At 34.1% G+C, this 21,383-nt stretch overlaps 1 protein-coding gene across 2 annotated transcripts in view; it reads left to right on the top strand.

Annotated features, from left to right (window-relative positions):
• The window catches only part of ERBB4 (erb-b2 receptor tyrosine kinase 4), a 1,083,293-nt gene that overhangs the window by 676,743 nt on the left and 385,167 nt on the right, over nt 1–21,383 (top strand). The gene's annotated exons all lie outside the window — the stretch shown is intronic.

Raw genomic sequence — 21,383 nt, 5'->3', positions numbered from 1 at the left:
GGTGAAGAATGTGTATTAGGGGAAGTACCAGCTCATTCACTTTCTTACTGTTTTCCTGTGCTTGTCTGAATAGCGTCTTCCTCAATAGTTCTGAAGAACTTCTTGAAAGTCATTGTGTTTTTCTTGAGGGTTAGTCTAATTAAAATTAGACAGTACAATTTAGAAACTCCTTTACGCAGACCCATCCATGTACAACTGCGGCAAGCTGGAATATGATGAAAGCAAACGTGTCAAGTGAGGGTGAGCAGAGCTTCCTTGCCGTCCCCCACTCTCTGCAGCTTCAACTTTTCCCTTGGAATTCCTCCATACTGTGTAGGAAAGGATTATGTCGCACCCACTGAGTAAGGGCCCAACATTAGCCCACACATTATGTATTAGTAAAGCTTACTTTTATTTCTACTTATTTTTAAAGTGCAGGAATGAATAGAAGTAGACTTTCTAACATTTTATTTCTTAAACCCAGTGAATCCCTTTGTGCACACTCAGGAGTGCTTTAAACCACCCCTATGCGTGGAAGATTGCTCTAGAGATCTATGCAGAATATGCGTATAAAACATTAGCGTTCGGTGAGACTTACATCAAGAAGCGTTTTTACTTTACACTAGTGTTTTAAGCGTTTTATCTTTTCGTACTGATGCATAGAAATGTCTCAGTACACTTAGAGAGAGATTTGGATTGTAGAAACTGTATATGATTTTGCTGCAGAAAAAAATCAAAGACATGCCATTATCATTTTTATTGGTATGCTGATGTTGATCACGAATGAAGACCCATTTTGTGATAGGGATGCACTATGGAAAATATAAGCATCTGGATAAACCTAGTCAAAAATTTTGTTTTAGGGACCAGCCGGAATATATTCTGAATCTCTTTACCTTCATGTTTATACAGTTTTCTTGGTGTTCATCACATACGTGCTATGTATCCCCTAAAGGTCGAGTTTTATTTCTTGTTATCCCTTGCATATCTGTTCTCCATGAAAAGCTACTTTTTAAATGAACTACTGCTCAAGGCACAGAAAAGATATATGGAAGTAAAGAGTGACAATTAGATTTCCTTTCTTTTTTTCTTTCCATACTTTGCCTTTGTTTGTGGGGATGCATTATGTAAAAAAACTATCTTGTACTCCAATGCGGAGAAGGGGTCCATTGTTGTATTAAGCATCAAGAATGCACACACAGTAAAATTGCTTTGGTTTATTCAGTTGGTAAATCATTTTTGCTTTTCTTTTTCCTTGCTGTAAGCAAATTTCACAGTAGAATGCTTAGAAAATAGCTTTTTCTTGGGTGAAAAATCAGGGTTCACTAGCTTCAGTTCTATCCAACATGTTTGAAGGTGATCCAGTTTATGCTATACCTTAAAACGGGAACGATAACCTCCAATTCAGTTATAGTCCAAATCACAGACTCATTGGTGTGTTTCTGGAACTATTTGTTTCAGTTGTATTTTCAAACACTAAAAAGTTTGTCTTTAACATTTTAATAATATCATTTACTATTGTTTATATATGAAGCAATGTTAATTTAACACTGATATTTTTATATATGCCTACATAACCAAAAATGCCTCGGTATAGATTTTATTTATTTTTGAGGGTTGAAATGGGAAGGGCAATGAGAAAACAAAACAAAAACTTCTAACATTTTGCTTTTCATGTCTTGGTTTTTGTAGCAGCTATTTTCTAGGATATTCCTGTCCCTAGTAGTTGATTATAACTTAAGAAGTAGAGAATTTTCTGCATTTTAAGAAGAAAATTATATCACCTAAAGTGATTATCAGAAGTCAAGAGCTTGGATAGCTTTTGGGTAGGATCAAATACCATCCTAGCACACCACATACACACACACACACACACACACACACACACACACACACACACACATTATCTATGTTTGAGTGAGTTTTATAAACTCACACAAATAAGCTGGTGTAAACTATAGAAAGTTTCCATATGCTGAAAGCAAACACATTACATGAGGGTGAAGCAGGTTCCAACATTGACTCTCCATGCTCTGAATTCCCACCCAGTTTTTCACTTATGATTCTACACCACTGCACATGAAACAGCATGATCTAATTCACCATCTGAATGATGGCTCCCATGTCTGTCCACTTTCACACTGGTAACCCTCAGTACCAGCTGCTGGAGCTCCCTTCCATGTGATATGCAGAGATGTCTATGACCACCTCTTCTACTACTTTATGAGTCTCCTTAAGAATATGAACTATTTGTGATTCATCTCTCTAACCACATTGCTCCACCATTCCTCTTCATTTATGACCCACATAACACATAATATGTTGCCCTTAGAAGATGATGATATTTGCGAGCATGCACCCAATACTCAGAGAGATGGCAAGGATGATTCTACGGCTTCAACATGTGTTTCTATTCACAGCAACATGATTACTAGCTCACTTTCGTAGATCAATAAACTAAGGCACAGAGAAGTTAAATAACTTTCCTAAGGCTATACAGTTAATAGGAGTTAGATTCAAACCGTGGCATTTTGGATGGAGACTCTATGATTTTAAACTCTTTGCTAAATAAGCCGTTTAGTCTTAATGTTTCCAAGGAAGAATCTGTGATACATACCTGTGTTAAACAACTCTCACTGACCATAAATTTTTACTTTTATCTAACCGAAATCCTCTATGCTTTAGATTAAGCATCTGTGCTTTATTTGGTGCAGAGAATCTATATAAGGGCCCTTTATATACTTAAAGAAAATTCTTGAGTCATTCATTTGACTACTGATTCAATAACTCAAATACTTTTAACTTTTCCCTTTAGATCCTATGTCTGAATATTGTAAGCATTTTAGGGCCACTTTGGTGAGAATGTTTCAAGTTTTCTCCATTTTGCTTAGCTGTGAATTGAGCAGACCCAGTGCCAAATATATTGGGGTTAGGATTAACCTATCAACAATTTAACATGTGCAATATATGATGTGGAATCATAGAATTTTAAGCTATATTTTATAATCTTGCTACATTTGAAGTTTAACTGCTAAAATTTATTATCCAGCTACATTTCATAACTACATGCTTTTGGAAGACTAGAAGTCTTAATGTTGTTTAATGACATTTTTCCTGTATTACCTAAAACTGGTTTCCTTTTCATTGAGGAAAAAAATATTTTGTTTTATCTTTCTCTTGCTTCTGTTATGTTTAACTATTTGCTTTTGGAAGACTAGAAGTCTTAATGTTCTTTAATGACATTTTTCCTGTATTATCTAAAATTGGTTTCCTTTTCATTGAGGAAAAAAAATATTTTGTTTTATCTTTCTCTTGCTTCTGTTATGTTTAACTGTTTCCCTTTATGCCTTTGTTTCTTACGCACTACTCCTTACTAGAACTAAAACTTTCTTATAATTTAATAACATCTTTTTACTTTGCCTTTATTAATTTATATTGCTATTTATCACTTATTATTTATATTGTTTATTAATTATGTTGCATATTAATATATAGCAAGCTATTTTGGAACTATTAATATAGAGAGAAGAGTTAGCATTACAGACCTGAAGCTGCTATTCATAGAAAATCCTGCTGTCTAAGTTGGTCCTTGACTAGTATCTGGGAACTTGGATTGTGGAGTCTTCCCCCTATGTCCCAACTGATAAGAATGGTTTATACCTATGTTATGCAAACAATGTGTTTTAAGCTGCACACCTGCTTTCCTTCAAGAATCTAAAATTTTAATAAGTACTTAGCAGAAGGTACCTGGTATATACCAACTTTACTAAAAACTTTGGGCACCAAGTCTCTTGAAGAAATATTGCACATGGGTTCTTCTAGACCCTGCTTGTGTCTTTTTAAACTATGTATCCTTGCTATGGCTTCTGTAGTTACTTTTAGCAATGAGTACAACTATATTCCGATTCCCATTAATCTCTGCAGTGACCCTTGAAATAGGTAATCTTGGTGACCCCTGGCACAGCCATCCTTTACAAAATATTTTTACACCATGAACTCACTTGATCCTCCTAGCTTTTTTATAAGTCCCCATGAAAAAGGCAAAATATGTATTATACTACCTATTTTTTTTAGAGAAAGAAGTAGTCCTAAAGATCTTCCATGATTTTGTTGACCTTATTCTATTTGATTTAATATTTCTTTGTACTTTTAACATGGCTGGACATATGTGATATTATACATTTTCTCTTATTTATTTTTTTGTGTTCTTACCAATTCCAGTTCTAAGTAGCCTGTTCATGAAACCTGGAAACTCCATGGTGCCCAGTGCTGTCCCTCAGACACATACTCCCACCTTCCTTGCAGGTCAAGCTTCCAATGGCTTTGTACCTTTACAATTATCTCACTTAGTATCAATATTTTTTTTATATTCTTTTAATACAGTCTTGACCCACTCTATGGCACTGAATCTTCTTTTAAATGCATATTAGCCAAGATATCGATAGGCAAATAATTATCTTTATCAGAACCTACCAAACAAATAAAGGTCAAAGTCATACCTATGGAGATGGGAATTTGAGGAAGTGAACACGTGCATGGAAATGATGATTTAGATTAAGTGTTTTGGGATCTGGCTCAACTTAGGGATGATTTCACTCACTGGATGTAACTTTGATCATAACAAAATTTTAATGCCACTCGGAATAGAAATTTATTCAAGGATATAACATGCTCTTTTTCCCAATCAAGTAAAACTCTAAACTAATATTTCAATATTCTCTGTATAGCTTTTTAGTGCTTTTCCTGAACACATGAAACTTCAAGTATCAGAATGGTTTTAGGTATAGCACCTTTATGGCTGGCTCATGCCAGGGGCAGACAAATTACATGGCAGAGGCCTAGGGAATCACATTGGAGCCGTGTGTTTCTAGAAATTCATCTGGATGATTTATTCCATCAGTCACAAAAGATATATTTTGGTTGTCTTTAATAACCTTTTGAAGAGCTGGAGTTGTTGGAAGGTGGGTGGAGATGGTTAATAAAGCAGAAATTGGGATATTGATTAATTTCCCCATGATACAATATTCCATCAGTCTTTGCAGGTTTAATTGACTTAAACAAAGATCTCTCCCTGAAAAGATTAAAGAGACATATTCCATATAAGGAGATTGTAGGATCTCTCAATAAAGGGTTAGACTTGTCATATTTATGCATTATAATTGAATTCCAAGCTTTGACCTTCATCAGCATTGTGAAAAGGCTTTAAAATATATCAATAAGTAAGAAAAATTGCTTTATGACATTACAGTTGGAGATTCAGTCCCCAATGGCAACTTCGGATTCTCTTTAATAGGCCAGCATCTTGCATGATCTCTCTAGATGTCACTTCAAATAAGCAACTACATATTACTTTATCTTTAAGTTTCATCCTGCTACTAAGCAATTGACCCTAACTTCCACTGTTTGTGAGATTCAGAGTCGATAACAAATTTTATTAATATTTACTGAGTTTTCTTATTTTCCAGACCTTGCACTGGCCACTTCCATATTTGTGACATCAAAGTAGACAATGTTTCACTCTTCAAAGAAATTTTTGTTGGCTAGGTTTTCTCCAAGTTTATTTTGCATAAGATAATACTTTTTTCCTGTTTTCCTAATATGGTTTAATTAAAGAATGTCTCTATTATTTGTTCAAAAGCAATTGCCTTTTCTTTGAAAAAGTTACCTACTTATTGATAAAAGCAAAATTCACTTAGAAATGGCTTGAAAACCTTCATGGTTCAGGTTATTCATATGGGACCTACACCTGAACTGTGATTAGCAGCTGCAGGCATTATTAACTTCACTACTTTGAGACCTGCTACAGTCTGAATTGTCAAATAGTCTTGGTAACTTTCCCATCTGTCTTCCTAGAGGATCAGAATTCTCACCACTGCTTCCAGTGTTGCTTCAGGGTAAACTTAGAGGGATTGTTTTGACGTGGCTTGGTTTTGATTTTGCATTTTCCTTACAACTAGCTTATTTCAATTGTTATATGGTAATTTGATATTTTTGTGTCATCCCTTTGTCCTATGATAAATATATGCAGCCTAGCAAATATGTCTTGGAGCAAACTAATGTGCTAGTAAATTGCTGCAGGACGACATAATGACAATTTCATAGACAGAAATTGAAAGGCTAGAAGGGGCTTTGAAGATCTACTACACTGGTTTTCATAGTGACTGTTCTGAATAGGTGGCAAAAGGTGCCATATAGTGAGCTGGGGCATGAGAGCATGCCCTGATTCATTTCAACTAGGGCAGATCTAGCTTTATCTCTTCAATACATTGAGATTTCTCTAGAAAATTTCACTTCCAAAAGGGATTCTTTAAAGTAATATAGTTTAAAAAACTACTAAATCTAGTCCAATCCATTCATTCAGCTTAATGTTACAATGTCTCATATTGGAAACCTGAGCACTGTTAGCTAAGAATCCTTCTGCTTGAAGAGTTATGCTTAGCATAAAACTACTGCAAGGAAAAATTAATAGATTTAGGAAATCCAATGCGAGTAAAGCTAATTGGTTGCCAACCCAAACCCTTTACCTTTTCTAGTTACTTAACAGAACAGGGATTTTTTTTCCCCCCAAATCTATCCCTCAGGGAAGATGATCCTACCTGTGGCTCAGAGCTCAACACTAAGGCTAAACAAATCATGTTGGTCTGTTCTCCTTGCCAGATCTCCATTACAGCATGGAGATATACATGGAGATTACTTTGTAATTATGCTTAAGAGTTGTGAAATAAATCTGCTGATGGACTTCTGGGAAAGACTTCCTCTCCTGTAAGATGAGACCAATGGGAAGAGGTCTACTTTTTCAGTTGGACATAGAGAATAGCAGAGCAGAAAAATGAAGAAAACCTGAAACCAAGATAACTTTAACTCATAAATTAATCAACCATGTGTCTGCCTTATTCCTGGAGTACTTTTCATATGCAGTGATAAAGTTCCCTATTTTAAAAGATGCCTGAGACTTGTATTTCACTTGACCCAAAGTTATCCTGATTGATAGACTGAGATTACTGGGGGAAAGGGGAAAGAATTTTAAGATGTACAGGATATCTATTGTTTGTCAGACAGAGTACTAGATTTTTTTATATCTATTCTCATTATACTTGTGAGAGAATTGTTACTTTTCTCACTTCACAAACTGAGTATCTGAGACTCAAAAATATTTGGTATTTTTCTAGAGATTTCATGGCTATCAAATAAAAATTTGAATCTACATTTTTCTCATTTAGAAGTCAACATATGTCCCACAAATATAATCATTTAGCCAGTTCAATGCATATAACTAATTTACTTTATTTTTAATGATACATAATTGACATATAACATTGAGTTCTTAAATTGTATAGCATGTTGATTTGATACATTTATATATCGTATACGATTACCACTGTAGTGTTAGCTAATACCTCTGTTGTGTCATGTAATTATTTTTTTTCTTTTTTGTAGTAAGAGCAACTAAGATCTAATTTCTTATTACCTTTGTGTTTAATGCTCTATTGTTGACTTTAATCATTATCTTGTGCTGTGCATTAGATCTCCAGAACTTATTTATCTAATTGCAAGTTTGTACCCTTAATCAATATCTCTCCAATCTCCCCACACCTCAGCCCCTGGAAACCACCATTCTACTCAATGTTTCTACAACTTTGCCTTATTTAGTTTCCACATATAAGTGAGATCATACAGCATTTGTCTTTGTCTGACTTGTCTTACTTAGCAAAATGCCCTCAAGGTCCATCATATAATCACAAATGGCAGGATTTCCTTCTTTGTCGTGGCTGAATAATATTCCATCGCATATATATACACCACATCTTTTTTATCCATTCATCTGCTGACAAACACTTAAGCTGTTCTCATATCTTCACTATTGTGAATAATGCTATAATGAATATGAGAGTACAGATACCTTTTCAATATCCTGTTTCATTTCCTTTGGGTATATACCCAACAGTGGGATTGCTGGATCATATAGGAGTTCTATTTATAGTTTGAATTGAATAAACCCCATACTGTTTTCCATAGAGGCTGCACCAATTTACATTCCCACCAGCAGTGCACAAGTGTTCCCTTTTCTCTACATCCTCACCAACACTTGTCAGTCTCTTATCTTGATGATAGTCATTCAAACAGGTATGAGGTGATATCTCATTGTGATTTTGATTTCCCTGATGATTAGTGATGCTGAACATCTTTTCATGCACCTGTTGGCCATTTGGATGTCTTCTTTGGAAAAATGTCCATTATGTTCCTCTGCTCATTTCTTCACTGGATTATTTGTTATTGAGTTGTATGAGTTCTTTATATATATTTTGAATAGTAATCCCTTATCAGATATATTGTGTGCAAATATATATTTTTTTCATTCTATAGTTTTTTTTTTCATTTTTAATTGTTTCTGTTACTATGCAGAAGCTTTTTAGTTTGATGTAATTTCACTTGTTTTGCTTTTGTTGCTTGTGCTTTTGTGTCATATTGAAAAAAATCATTGTCAAGATCAACATCAAGGAACATACTTCCTTTGTTTTCTTCTAGGAGTTTTATAGTATCAGGTCTTATATTTAAGTCTTTAATCCATTTCAAGTTAATTTTTGTGAGTGGTATAAGATAGAGGTCCAATTTTATCTTTTTCTGCATGTGGTTATCCAGTGTTCCCAACACCATTTATTGAAGAGACTATCATTTCCCCATTGGGTATTCTTGGCTCCCTTGTCAAGTATTAGTGGATCATATATACAGGAGTTTATTTCTAGGCTTTTTATTCAGTTCCATTGGTCTATATATATAAAACTTTTTAAATGTTAATGTGTTTAGACAGGGTATCTGTTCTTCACCTCTCCTTGGACCTCACCACTCCCTATTTTATACAGGGTGTTTCATATATTTACCTTTTATTACTAATACCATTTTGAAATTGCATTCACTGGAATTTAAGTCCTTCCAATACACATAGATGGTGGCATTTTTTGTTTGTTTGTTTTTGTTTTTTAATTGTTATTATTTTCAAGAACTAAGTTTATTGCAGTATTTCATAAGGACAGTTTTATTTTTAATGCATTATATTGAAGACATATTTTATGCATTAAATGATTATTAGAGTGAAAAAGACAATATTGCAGAAATAGAATCATATTTGTGATATCTCTTAAGGGGGAAATGTCTTTTTTTTTGGTTTTAATAATGTGTTTTTGAAAAGAGTGCTATGTTCCAAAAATTTCTTTATAATTTGTAAGATATAAAAGATTGCTCTCAGTAGTGACAGAATACCCAGCCATTGGCATTACTTAAAATAATCAACAGTCCTTTCAGATCTATGACTTATATTTCAAACCTGTTGGAAATGCTATCAATAGAATGAGGTGTAATAGTTAATATTTACTGAAAACTAATCTGAATGCTGAGCCATAATATGTGTAAATGCTACAGTAGCTATATGAATTTTTGTATTCATGTAGTTATTTGTCTTTTGTCATTTTCAAGTACACACAACTGAAGATGTTCTTGGGAAGAACAAAAATGAATGTGTCACTTTGGCTTGACTCCACATTTGTCCTGTGACTGCAGAATTTCCGTTCTAGTTTCTTGTTAAAAAGAAGACAAATGAATGTTTCTAAATACAGTGAAGACATTACTATTAATTTAAGTAGCTAAGTCATATTCAATTCTTATGTTAAGAAAAACGAAATTCTCATGATTTATCTTAGCCTTTTCTCTTAGGTACTATCGGTAGAGAGAATAAGAAAAAGTAGTTGCTAGGATATTTGACTGTTAGATTACTCATCAGTGCAAAGGATGTTTTGTGGTATTAAAATTATTGATGATGAGATGGGGTAACATCAGGCTAAAATTTTTAATAATGACCTGAAAACCCCTATCATTGCCCAATCAATATAGGAAACATAGTGAATAAGACAGATACTATGAGTCTTCATGGGTTAAACAATCTCTTTCGGTATTAAACTGCGTTTGTCTGAACTGGATAAGAAAGATATCTTCGTTTACCTGGTGGATTTTTTACAATCACCATACTGTCATATACCTAGTAGACACTTTACTCTGAAATTTTGAAAAGCCCTGTAAGCAGAGTTCAAGCTAAACTGGGTTCCTTGATAACGTTGAGAAATGAAACATTAGAATGCGTCTAATTAGAGGTTTTTTAATTACAATTTTGATTCACTCACCTCCAAGTTTAGTACTTTGTCAGTAACAAATGATATTTGGTGGTTCTCACTCCGCCCCCACCTCCATATCCAGTTTAGTATTAACTTCTATAGTTCTCTAACTCATTTTTCTAGCATATTTTTCATGTCTTTCACTTAAATTTCTTTCCTCGTGTATGTTAAACTCCATAGAATAAATAAACATCAATGTTAGATTCTCACATCTTGTATAGTATGGTTGTATTAAAGTACTCAAATGTAGGCCTTGGTAGATGTACTGTCTCATAACCCTATTAATTAATGATGCAAGAAGAATAAAAATGTAATTAAAGGATCATGTTGGTTAAGTGAAATCTCATTTTGCTTCCACGTTATGAAGATTTCAGATCTCTAGGTTGTATTTTTCATGTAACATACTAAACATTAAGACATCTTTGATAACTTTGGTACAAATGTGAAAATTATACATGTATTGATACTAAACTAGTTTCACTTAGGGATTATGTTTATTGCTTTTCTAGTATTCAGTGTTAAATCATTTTAATTTTTAGCAGCCAGTATACAATTAATTGAAAATACATTGTAAATAGTAGGAAATTTAAAAGATCAAAGACAAACAGAAAGAAACAAATTAAAGGTTCACAATTAAATTCACCTGTAAGTCAAAGACATAAAATAGAAGTGGTATGAAATAAAAGGGGCCATGATAAAGAATGGGTGTTACAGGAAAAATTCTGTTAGTCACCTTGCCACCTAAAGCAGGCTCCCCAAGCTTAGCATCTCTTTTGAGTCCTTCATGTCTAAATTCAATTGTTAGCGTGCATCTCAAGAAAGCGATATTGTTTATGCCTGCAAGTTAATCAAATCCAGGGGGGCTTACAATACTGGCAAATGGAATTAGCCAGCTGAAGGGTGTTTGGTGAACATGGTATAAGAGGAAAGTGGACTAGTCATTCATTTACAAATAAAACATAGTCCCTGAGACAAAAAGTTTATAGTTTAGTTGTGGGTTACATGGGAGGAGAAGTATAGTAACAAATTCAGAGCAGTATGCTAAGTGTTAGAACGTAGCTATATATACACAATATGAAACATGTTCAGAGAGCTTTCCCAAGGGGGATGGAAGCTGAATGTGGTTGGTTAAAAAAGAAATCTCAGGAATGTGGGGGTTATATACATTTCAAGTAATATGGTAATAGTTATAGTAATACTAATACTTGTCGCTATCTACTGTGTGTTTAGTATGTGTCAGGCGTTTTATATAATTTGTCTCATTTAATTTTCACAAAACACTTCCATAGTATTGCTACTAGCCATTTTAAATTTGTTAGTATAGATAGGTAAAAAGAAGCATGCACACATTAGGTTGCTTAAAATCACAAAGCTATTAAATGGAAGAACTATGGTAGAAAAAAGAGGAAGGGCAAGAGATATAAAACAGGCTGAAATATTGGGGAAATTGTAAGGAATTCAACTGGTCTGGTGTGAATAACTCATTCATTTATTTGTACAGTATTTGTTAAATGAGTAACCGGAGATATTGTGGATAAGACACAGAACTATATCTTTAAAAAAACTTATGTTCTAACGGTGAGAGGCAGACAGTTAACAAGTAAATAAATTAATAAATTCAGATATTGGTATGTCCTATGGAGAAAATAAGACAGGGTGATGAAATGGCAAGTAATTGAGAGATGAATAAAGCACACAGGGAGATATTCAATAGTAACCAAAAAGAATGAGCAAGAGTAGCATATGAATCTCAACAATCTAATATTGAATGAAAACAGTAAGTCCTAAAAAATTACATGCAGCCTGATACCTATTTAATACAGTTAAAAACAACTAAAATAATATATGTATGTATGTATACATACATACCCTCATTTATATATATATTCTTTTTTATAAATACATATAGATGCAGGGAAATGACATAAATGAAAGCAAAGGAATTAAAAACACAGAGTTCTGGTTAAGGGAAGCAGGAGGGTGGGTTGGTGGAAGTTATATGTGGAAGATTATTGTCTAGGTCCTGGCTTCTGTTTCTTGTGGTGGATTGACAGATAATTAGTACATTATTTAAAATAACTAATGAAAATAAAGGGGCAAGGAGTGGCTCCAAGATGAGAATGTTTTAGGAACCAAAGATTAAGATTAATCCAATTCTATGTATCTTATTTTCTCTCAATAAAAAGAGAGACTAATTAGTAGGAACATATTTCCTGAGAAGGTATCACGGAGCTGAAATCTCAGCAAGGAGCCACATCCAAACTCTGTGGCCCCAGCTCTCCCAGCAGAGGAAAGGGCAAGTGGTGCTGGATGGGTGTGAACAGGTGAGACCTAAGCATGGGAGAGAATGGCAAGAAATGGGTCCAGACTCTAGACATAGCCCACTGGAGCTGGCTTGCTTTTCAGTCTCTGCAGAATGATTAAAGTAAACAAGACTTGTCTGCAGAGCCCTCAGGTTCATCCTGGGAAGCTTTCTTTTACATCTTAGTTTCTGCGTTAAGTTTGTGTTTGAAGTAGAGTCTGTTGTTAAGGGGGGAAAAGTGTAGAAATGACTGCCTTCAATATATGCTAAGTCTCTTGCCATGTGCTTGATTAATTTCCTTCTAATTGAGCTGGTGTCTGCAGCTTATGATCTATCACCCCCACTCCCCAACTCTGTCCCTTCCGGAAGAATTCTAGGCCCCAGACACAGATCACACTACAGATTCTAGCCTTCCTGGAAAGTGTGTCCCATAGAAGCTCTGAACCCCAGAAAGCACATGGCAGATTGTGGAGGCACACCACGCATTCTAGGAAAAAAAATCTGGAAGTAATAGAAGAGTCTGTTGTATCTTCCTTATTTGAGAATTGTGTTTGTTTTCTGGTGAGAAAGTGGTAAGTGCAAAACCAAGCTAGTGAATGCTTAACTACAAGATTTGTAAGAAAGAGTGAAGAGTGTTTCACAGATTTGTGGAAAATGTAATACCATGAGTAATATGTTGCAGAAATGTTGATGGTCTAGTCCAAACACACATATAAAAGTCAGTCCACCTTATATAAAATCACCAAGGTTCAATGTCAGTCTCATTGGTATTGTTCACATTTCTTGAGATTTTTCCCCCCCAATTTTAAGCTCATCTATTTTCCTGTAAAATGGAACTCTGGAATGAACAGAGTACAGATCAAATGTTCAAGGATGTGCACTCTAGCATAGCACTCATTTGCCTTGATTACTTCACCTATAAAAAGGAGAAGCTGGCCTAGAATGATGGTGAAGATATCTTATACCTTTTTATGTATAATTCTACAAAGAGACTTTTACGAATGAAAATACTTCCTTTTCATTTTATAATGAAAATAAAATGATTGCAAAGTTTAGAAACATCATGAAATGAAGAAAATTGGCACATCTGATTTATTCTTTAGCAAGTACAGATGGATTGAAGATATTTTTAAACTTCCCAACTAAATTGAGCAAATCCCGTGAGTTGTAAAATTTCATTCATCTAAGTTTTTGGAAATTTTGTCATTAAAAAATCATGTGAGCAAAATAAAAGGATACTTTGTCCTACCAAATCAATTTTTAAAAATAAAAGCCCAATATGTATACTTTCAGTTCTAATAAACTAAAAAGAACTTTTCTTTCCTCAGAGAATGTCAAACTAAATATATAAATATATCTACAAATTAATTAGGGTATGGATTGTCGATAAGGATGAATAACAACTGAAAAATACATAAAACAAAATAAACCAACCGTCTTGTGTTGCATCATAACCCTGCCCCAATGGTGGTCAGAGGAGCTCTCAGGTAATGACAAGGTCTCAGAGTAGCACTCAGTAAACTGTCCTGTGAATAAATGAAAGGATGAATAAGGGCGTGGGGTGATGGGAAGAGGGTGCACTCCTCATGGGTAGAAAGTGATCTGCATAGGGCAGGAGTAGAGTAGGATTCAAACATTCTAAATTTACTTTGAAATCCCAAATCTAACCATACTTACAAGTGAACAAATTTCTTATATGTTTTTCCGTAATAAACTCTGTATTGTATGTTTTACATGTTTTATGACCCCCAGCATTCATGCTGTGTGTGTATTTCAACACAAACTTGACTGAGTATCTTGTATTTGTGTGTGTTTAAATACACATGTACATATGCAAATGGAAAACACAAGCCCTTCAAAAAGGGTATCTGAAAATAACAGTGGGGCCACAGAAATTTAATGTATTCCTTAAACTATCAAGATTGCTTCAAGTAAAACAGATTACTTTTTTTTTCTTTTTGATTAATGAAGAAATACATAAACAGCATAAGCATGTGCTTTATTTTTCTTCTGGTATAAAATTAATCAACATTTCATTTTATGTTGGTATATCCTTCTGTGGCTATCAAGGTAATGCCTGTTTACTGAATTTCAGTTCCTAGTTTTCATTATATATAATACTGTTATTAAGCAATGTCAGGCCCATTCATTCATTTAACATGTATTTGTTCTAGGTAATTGGCGTTCTAGGTGGTTCTCCAGGTAATAAAAGAGATCTGTACCCTCATGAAGCTGATATTTTAACAGGGGGAGATAAGCAATCATCAAAAAATGTTATGAGTAAATGATACAGTATCTGAGAAATTGAGAAGGGCTGATGAAAGAAAGACAACAGGTATTAAGATATTGTTATTTTTCCACAATCGTTATTCAGGAAAATTTTTGAACATTTAACTTTTGAACTTTGAATGATATATTCCATGAAGGAAGGAGAAATACATGTTTTTTTCTTGTGATTACCCCCCTGATCCATAGCACAGTACCTGAAATACAGTAGGTATTGATTCACATTTTGGATTACAAAAAACAAAAAAAAATGACAGGTTATTATGCACTTGACAGTTGTTGGTCAGGGTACTATTTTGTGCAGTTCTCCTTATGTCAGACTACTTCATTTGAAAATATCTTTGAAATATATTGAAATATTAAAGTTTAGATTTTGTTAAGGTCAATTATATTTTATTACACTTCCTTAGTTCTCTCTGGAAGCCCAAAAGCTCCACATAAGTTGATCTCCATGTTGTTTGTGGGACAGGTTGATTTTAGGAAAGTTATATGTAGAAAGTTAATATCCGTAATATTAGTCTGATTTGGGAGTTATTTACAAAGATCTGCCCTAAAGTCAAAGCTCCCAAATTAACAGAAATATTTCATATACGTTAAATATATTTATGATGCTAAATATAAACATTTTATGGCAAATATATATGACACTTTTACCTGACTGCTTTACACGTTACATTTAATTCATCTTCGTTTTATAGAATTAAAAAAATTCTACTCTTGGGGCACCAGGGTGCGCAGTCAGTCGAGCACCTGACTCTTGATTTTGGCTCAGATCTTGATCCCAGGGTCATGAGACTGAGCCCTGTGGCAGGATCTGCGCTCAGCATGGTCTGATTAGGACACTCTCTGCCCTTCCCCACCCTCTAAAATAAATCAAGTAAATCTTTTTTTTTTTTTTTAATCTACTCTTTCTACTTAGATTATAAACTCCTGGAGGTCAGGGACTGGCTCTCATTAATCTGGGTATCTTCAAAGCAGATAGCAAATAGCATGTAGTTACTAAAGTTGCATTAATTGCTAAATGCTTTGAACAATTAAATCTAATCAGCTGGAGACTAGAAGCCATTCTGTAAAATAGAAAATATCATAATAGTGTTACAGAGAATCAGGATTTAATATTTAACATGTTGCTGCTAAGTTATAGAAGCCAGGGGAGACAAAAAAATAAAAGATTGGATTCAGTTTACTATTTATTCAATGTCATCTTTTGCTCTTTTCATTGAGTCTGTTCAGAGTTGCGCCATTAAGGAAATAATAAGGGCTCATAAGTATGTGCTCTCAATTGTGTAGTCTGATAAAAGGTTTGGAAATAAGTATAAGTATGTTCATTACTGTTAACTACTTATTATCATTATGATGATGATAATAAATCTGCATGTTTTAATTTCCTTCCAACTATTCAGTAAACTTAACATTTTAAAACATACTCGGTTTCTCTTCTAAAGAAAAAAAAACTTTTTTTTTTATTTCATATAAACGAATAGCCTGTCTTTTACTCCCTTGTGGAAAAAATTATTTCTGTTCTGTCATCCTGCAGTGGTTATGTTCCTCTCTTTTCATTTATTAACTTTATTCAGATCAGTCATTCATAATGCAATCACAGTAATCCTTAAAACAGCATTAATACCTGGCAAGTGAGATGCAGAAGTTTTATTATACACTTACGTAGAATAGAGAGATATTAACAAAGGCCATGTCAAATATATAACTTGAAAAGAAATTCACCATTAAGGAAAACTTTGGAAATAGGAAAAATAATATATAATTGTAGTTTGGAGTTTTGTGCACTCCATTTTCCCTCTTTTCTACTATGAGGTCTTACTTAATTTTACCCATCAAATAATCATTGTCAAAGCTTCATTTCTTTTCTGCTATAAACATGTATTTTAAAATCAGGTTTTCTGGCATAATAAATTTAAAGAACTTTTGTATTCTACTTAGGAAAATCTTGTGAAAATACAAACTTCAAACAGTTGAAATAGAATTTCATCTTGAGGTAGAATTTCATATTTTCAAGGAAAATAATTTAGTATTTTGAGTTGAATTTAACTTAAAAGGGAGTAATTAGTCTCAGGGCAGATCATGTGTAAGTGAAATAACCAATTGTCTGACTGGTATGATTTGAAGCATGCTACAGATTTCTTGCCTAAATTATTTCCTACCCTGGCCTTTCACACTGCCAGGGATACTCAACAACAGAATTTCATTCATTAGTAATACCACATATGGAGGTATCCTTTGCTACGTCGTAAGTATTCCTAGACCAGGTATCACCTAAAGTAGTCTTCTCCCTGAGGGACTTTAGTTTACTAGATAATGTTTTTCTAAAGCAATTAACTGAAAAGGAGTGAGAATCAGGGCAGCTTAAACTTTAAAAGGAAGAGTGAAAGAAATCTATCAAGTAGAAAATATTTTTAAGCAGTGATTTTTAAATGCTTCAGTGAAAGGATATATTGGTAGCTAGAAGGCAATATAAAAACACTGACCATCTGAGGTCAAGTACGCCGATTCTGTGGAGTGCTCCAAATGTGATCCTGGAGAACCAGAGGAACTTTCCTCACCGTTCTGCCTAAAAGTGGTCTTTGTCGTATTAACTCTCATTCATGTTCTTCATGCTGTTGTGGGCATTTTCTTTATTATCCAATTTTACCTATTGTTTATTCCATCTCCCTCTTTACTTCTATATGAATGTAAACATTGAATAACGAACTATGACTTGGCCAATCAGGCCCTCAACATTAAATGAAAGAAATGGTGTAAAGGGTACCATTAGCCACTTATTACAAAATGAAAAGTTATTGGCAGACAAAAATCACATACAGAACACAGAAACCCTATCTTTGATCACTGATATTCTCAAGCTGTAGAACTATTTAGAGTTCACATACTTTGAAAAATCCTAGGAATATTGACTTAACATTGCCATTGAACTCACCACAGTAGTATAGGGAAGATGTTTTAAGTTAGATAGGATTGTTTATGGTTCCATAGGTTCTCCATTTTGGGCTGAAGGTACTAAAGTTAATTTTGTAGGAATGATTTTGTAGTATCTTTAAAGGGACAAAAAAAGTATTAGTAAGGTTTTTATTTATTTTTTTAAGAATTTATTTGAGAGAGAGAGCGAGCATGAGTGGGGGGAGGGGAAGAGGGAGAAGGAAAAGCAGACTTCCTGCTGAGCAGGGATGTGGCTCTATCTCAGGACCCCAAGATCATGACCTGAGCCGAAGGCAGATGCTTAACTGAATGAGCCACCCAGGTGCCCCAGTCACTGACTTTATTTAGTGGGGCATTTTTTGATGCATCATTTTTGGGATGATGTTACTAAATAGTTAACTAAAACAACAACTGATTCAAATGCAGTTAACTAAAACTGTTATAGTTTAACTAAATAGTTAACTAAAACAACAACTATGTGAAGATATTCATATGGAAAATGATAGAAGGGAAACACTTAGACGTTACAATTTTTCATGTATTTAGGTTTCAGGATGGTGAGATGCCAGAAGCAAAGAAAGCCTAATTAAATATTTTTATGTGGCTGAGCTGCAATCAATACAAGGGATAAGAATACCTTGAAAGTTGAGTTTTTAAGTGAAAGAAATCAAACACAATGAAAGAAATCAATTTTTTGTGTCCATATCTGAAAATTAGACATATATTCACTTTGCCTTAGACTACATTTCTTTTAAAAATCTTACTAATATTTCTGGGGTGCCTGGGAATGCTCCAAATGTGAGTCTGGAAAAATATATTCAATCTTTCTTTTCATAGATAGTTGGATATTCAAGATAGTGTAAATATATAATTTAGTTTTAGTGTACTTATTCCAAGAACAAATGCCTGAACTCTCATTCTTTTAAAAAATCATACATATTATCCTTTATTAAATTAAGATTGTTTTTATTTCATGCCCACTTCTCAGTAATTTTAAAAACTAGATAAACTTTCTATTATTTGGGGATCATTGTTAACTGGTATTTTCTGCCCCAATCACTACATTCATCTAAGCAAACTATTGTCCCAAAAATGATGCATCAAAAAGCATCCTACTAAAAAGTCAGTGACTGGGCCGCCTGGGTGGCTCAGTCAGTTAAGCATCTGCCTTCAGCTCAGGTCGTGATCCCAGGGACCTCTGATCGAGCCCTGCATCAGTCTCCCTGCTCAGAGGGGAGTCTGCTTCTCCCTCTCCCTCTGCCCTCCCCCATTCATGCTCTCTCTGTCTCTCAAATAAATACATAAAATCTTTAATTTTTTTTTAAAGTCAGTGAGTTAAAACAACATTTATTCTTATGAATCTATGATTAGCTAAGTTTCTTGTCTGGTGATTCAGACAGGACTTGATTGGGAAACTCTGCTTCAAGCATCAGGTGTGGCTGGGATGGATGGAAGCTGTTTTGCTTTGTGCAATTTATTCTGAGTTCCAGGTAATTCAGTTTATCATGTTATGCTCATGCATCATTATATTATGAATTTTTATGTAATATCCCATCAAATATTCATCCCATAATTTTGTATAACTCTTCGTAATTATTTATATGGACTTTGGTTTGTTGTTATTCACATCGCAATGAACATATTTGAGCGTAGTTTTTTTTCAGTTATATTCTTTCATTAAGATACCTTCCCAGAGATGGATTATTTGATTGAAGTGAATGAATAAATTCTTATTGAATTTCATTGAATTCTCTTGAATGTCATTGCAACACCATCAGCTTTGAATAAGAGATACTGTTTCATTCCACTTATGCTGGAATGGGAAGTCTCTAATTCTTGATTGTTGTTGCTACTGTTTTAAAAGAATGAATTAGCTCCTCTTTTTTCTTTGATATTCCACTGATTTGAAATTTGAACACTTTTTAAAAAATGTGTTTATGAGTTGTAAATATCTGCTTTTGAATTGCCTGGGTATATCCTTTACTCAATGAACTATTCATAACTTGAATGTAAGATATTTTCCACAAGTACCTCAAACTAAACCCCATCTAATTCTCAATTTATCATTTCCCTTCCCAAACTGGTCTCATCTATCCCCAAATTCAGTATTTATTCATTTGTTGAAGTCAGAAACATGGAATTTATTATCCATCCTCTTTTTCACCCACATATGAAAACTGTGAAAATGTTTTTTTGATCCTGTTTCAAATCTACTCATTCTTCCTCCACTCTGCACTAGCCTAGCTCAAGTCACCCTTCCCCAGGCTGTTGCAGTGCCCTCTTTACTGTTCTTTTGGCCTCTAGTTTGTCCCAATCCATCTGAGCATTGCTCCCAGAAATCTTCTACTAACATGAAAATTAGAACAGACCACTTACCCTCTCAGAATTATGTACATTACATCTGAATTTCCTATTACACCTAAAAAACAAAAAAACACTGAGATCTTTATGAAAGTCCTTCGTCTCCTCCATCTTATGTCTATCTGCCCTTGCCTCATTTGTGTTATATGTGCTCTGGAGACACAGAACTGCTTTTAGTGGTAACCAGTTATTACCACTTTCTCCCATCTCCATTTCCTGCAAATGCTGGGCATTTTCCCAGATCACCCACATCCCAGTAGTCCTTGTGCCAAATGCCTGCTCATTCTATAAGCTTCAGACTAAAGCCTTCCCTAATCCCCCCTGGCAGATTCCATACTCTTCTTATTTTTCCGTTCAGTTTGTAAATACCTTAATTATAGAATGTGCCTTATCCTGTGGTCATTCATCTTTATCTCTTTCTCTTTATTTGGATAATGTTTTTCTTATGCTCAGAGACAATGCCTTTTCATTTATATATATCTAGCTCTTAGCACAAGGTCTGGCACACAGTGGATAGTTGTTAAATGTTTCCCGAATTAACAAATAAGTGAAAACTAATTGAATAAATGAATGAAAAAATATGTCTAAATAATCATGCACTTATTCTGGGCCCCAGGTAATTAATGGTATGAGAAGATTTGAGGCAAGGGTCAAGTCATACCATTCGGATTTTATCTTGTAGCATCTAGAAATAAATAATAGGTTAGGTTTGTTACTTTCAGACTTGATGGAAAATTGAGAAAAATGGTATTTTAAAAATATTACCCTTAGAAATTTATCACTTATTTTAAAGCAGACATTTTATAAATGTATTTGGAATTGTTTTTCAATTGAAGACAGGAGCTTTAATACGGTAGAATTTTTTTTCTTTTTTATATAACAAACTAAAGACATTCAGCCTACAAGATCTTATAGCTGACACATATTTACATAATTTGGGGGATGTTTTCCATCTTGTGGCACCACCAGCCCCTCAGATATTGCTCTCATATGTATAATTGAAAATGACTTTCAATCACGTGGTCTTGAGGAAGAGGGAAAGGGGGAAAATGAAGAAGCAAAATCCAGATTTAGCATACCTTGCCTCTGCCTACATCATCACATTGGTCAGGACTTTGTCATGCGGCCACACTTAGCTTCAAGGAACACTGAGAAATATAGTACTTATTTTGGTAAGTATATGGCCAGTAAATCTCCATTACTGTAGAGGAAAAGGAAGGAGAATATTTTGAGGAGGCAGGTAGCAATCTCTGTCACAGCATCAGGGAGTGAAGAGTAAATTTAGGATACCTGTTGAGAATTTGTCCTGGAAAATAAAAACTATCTATTTTTGTGCGGTTGATACAGATGTATATTTG

This window comes from Ursus americanus, chromosome 1 (assembly GCF_024610735.1).
Source record: "Ursus americanus isolate L20-20 chromosome 1, mUrsAme1.1.p, whole genome shotgun sequence".
Lineage (NCBI taxonomy): Eukaryota > Metazoa > Chordata > Mammalia > Carnivora > Ursidae > Ursus > Ursus americanus.
The sequence above is the reverse complement of the archived record's forward strand: the minus strand, read 5'-3'. Positions and strand labels throughout refer to the sequence as shown.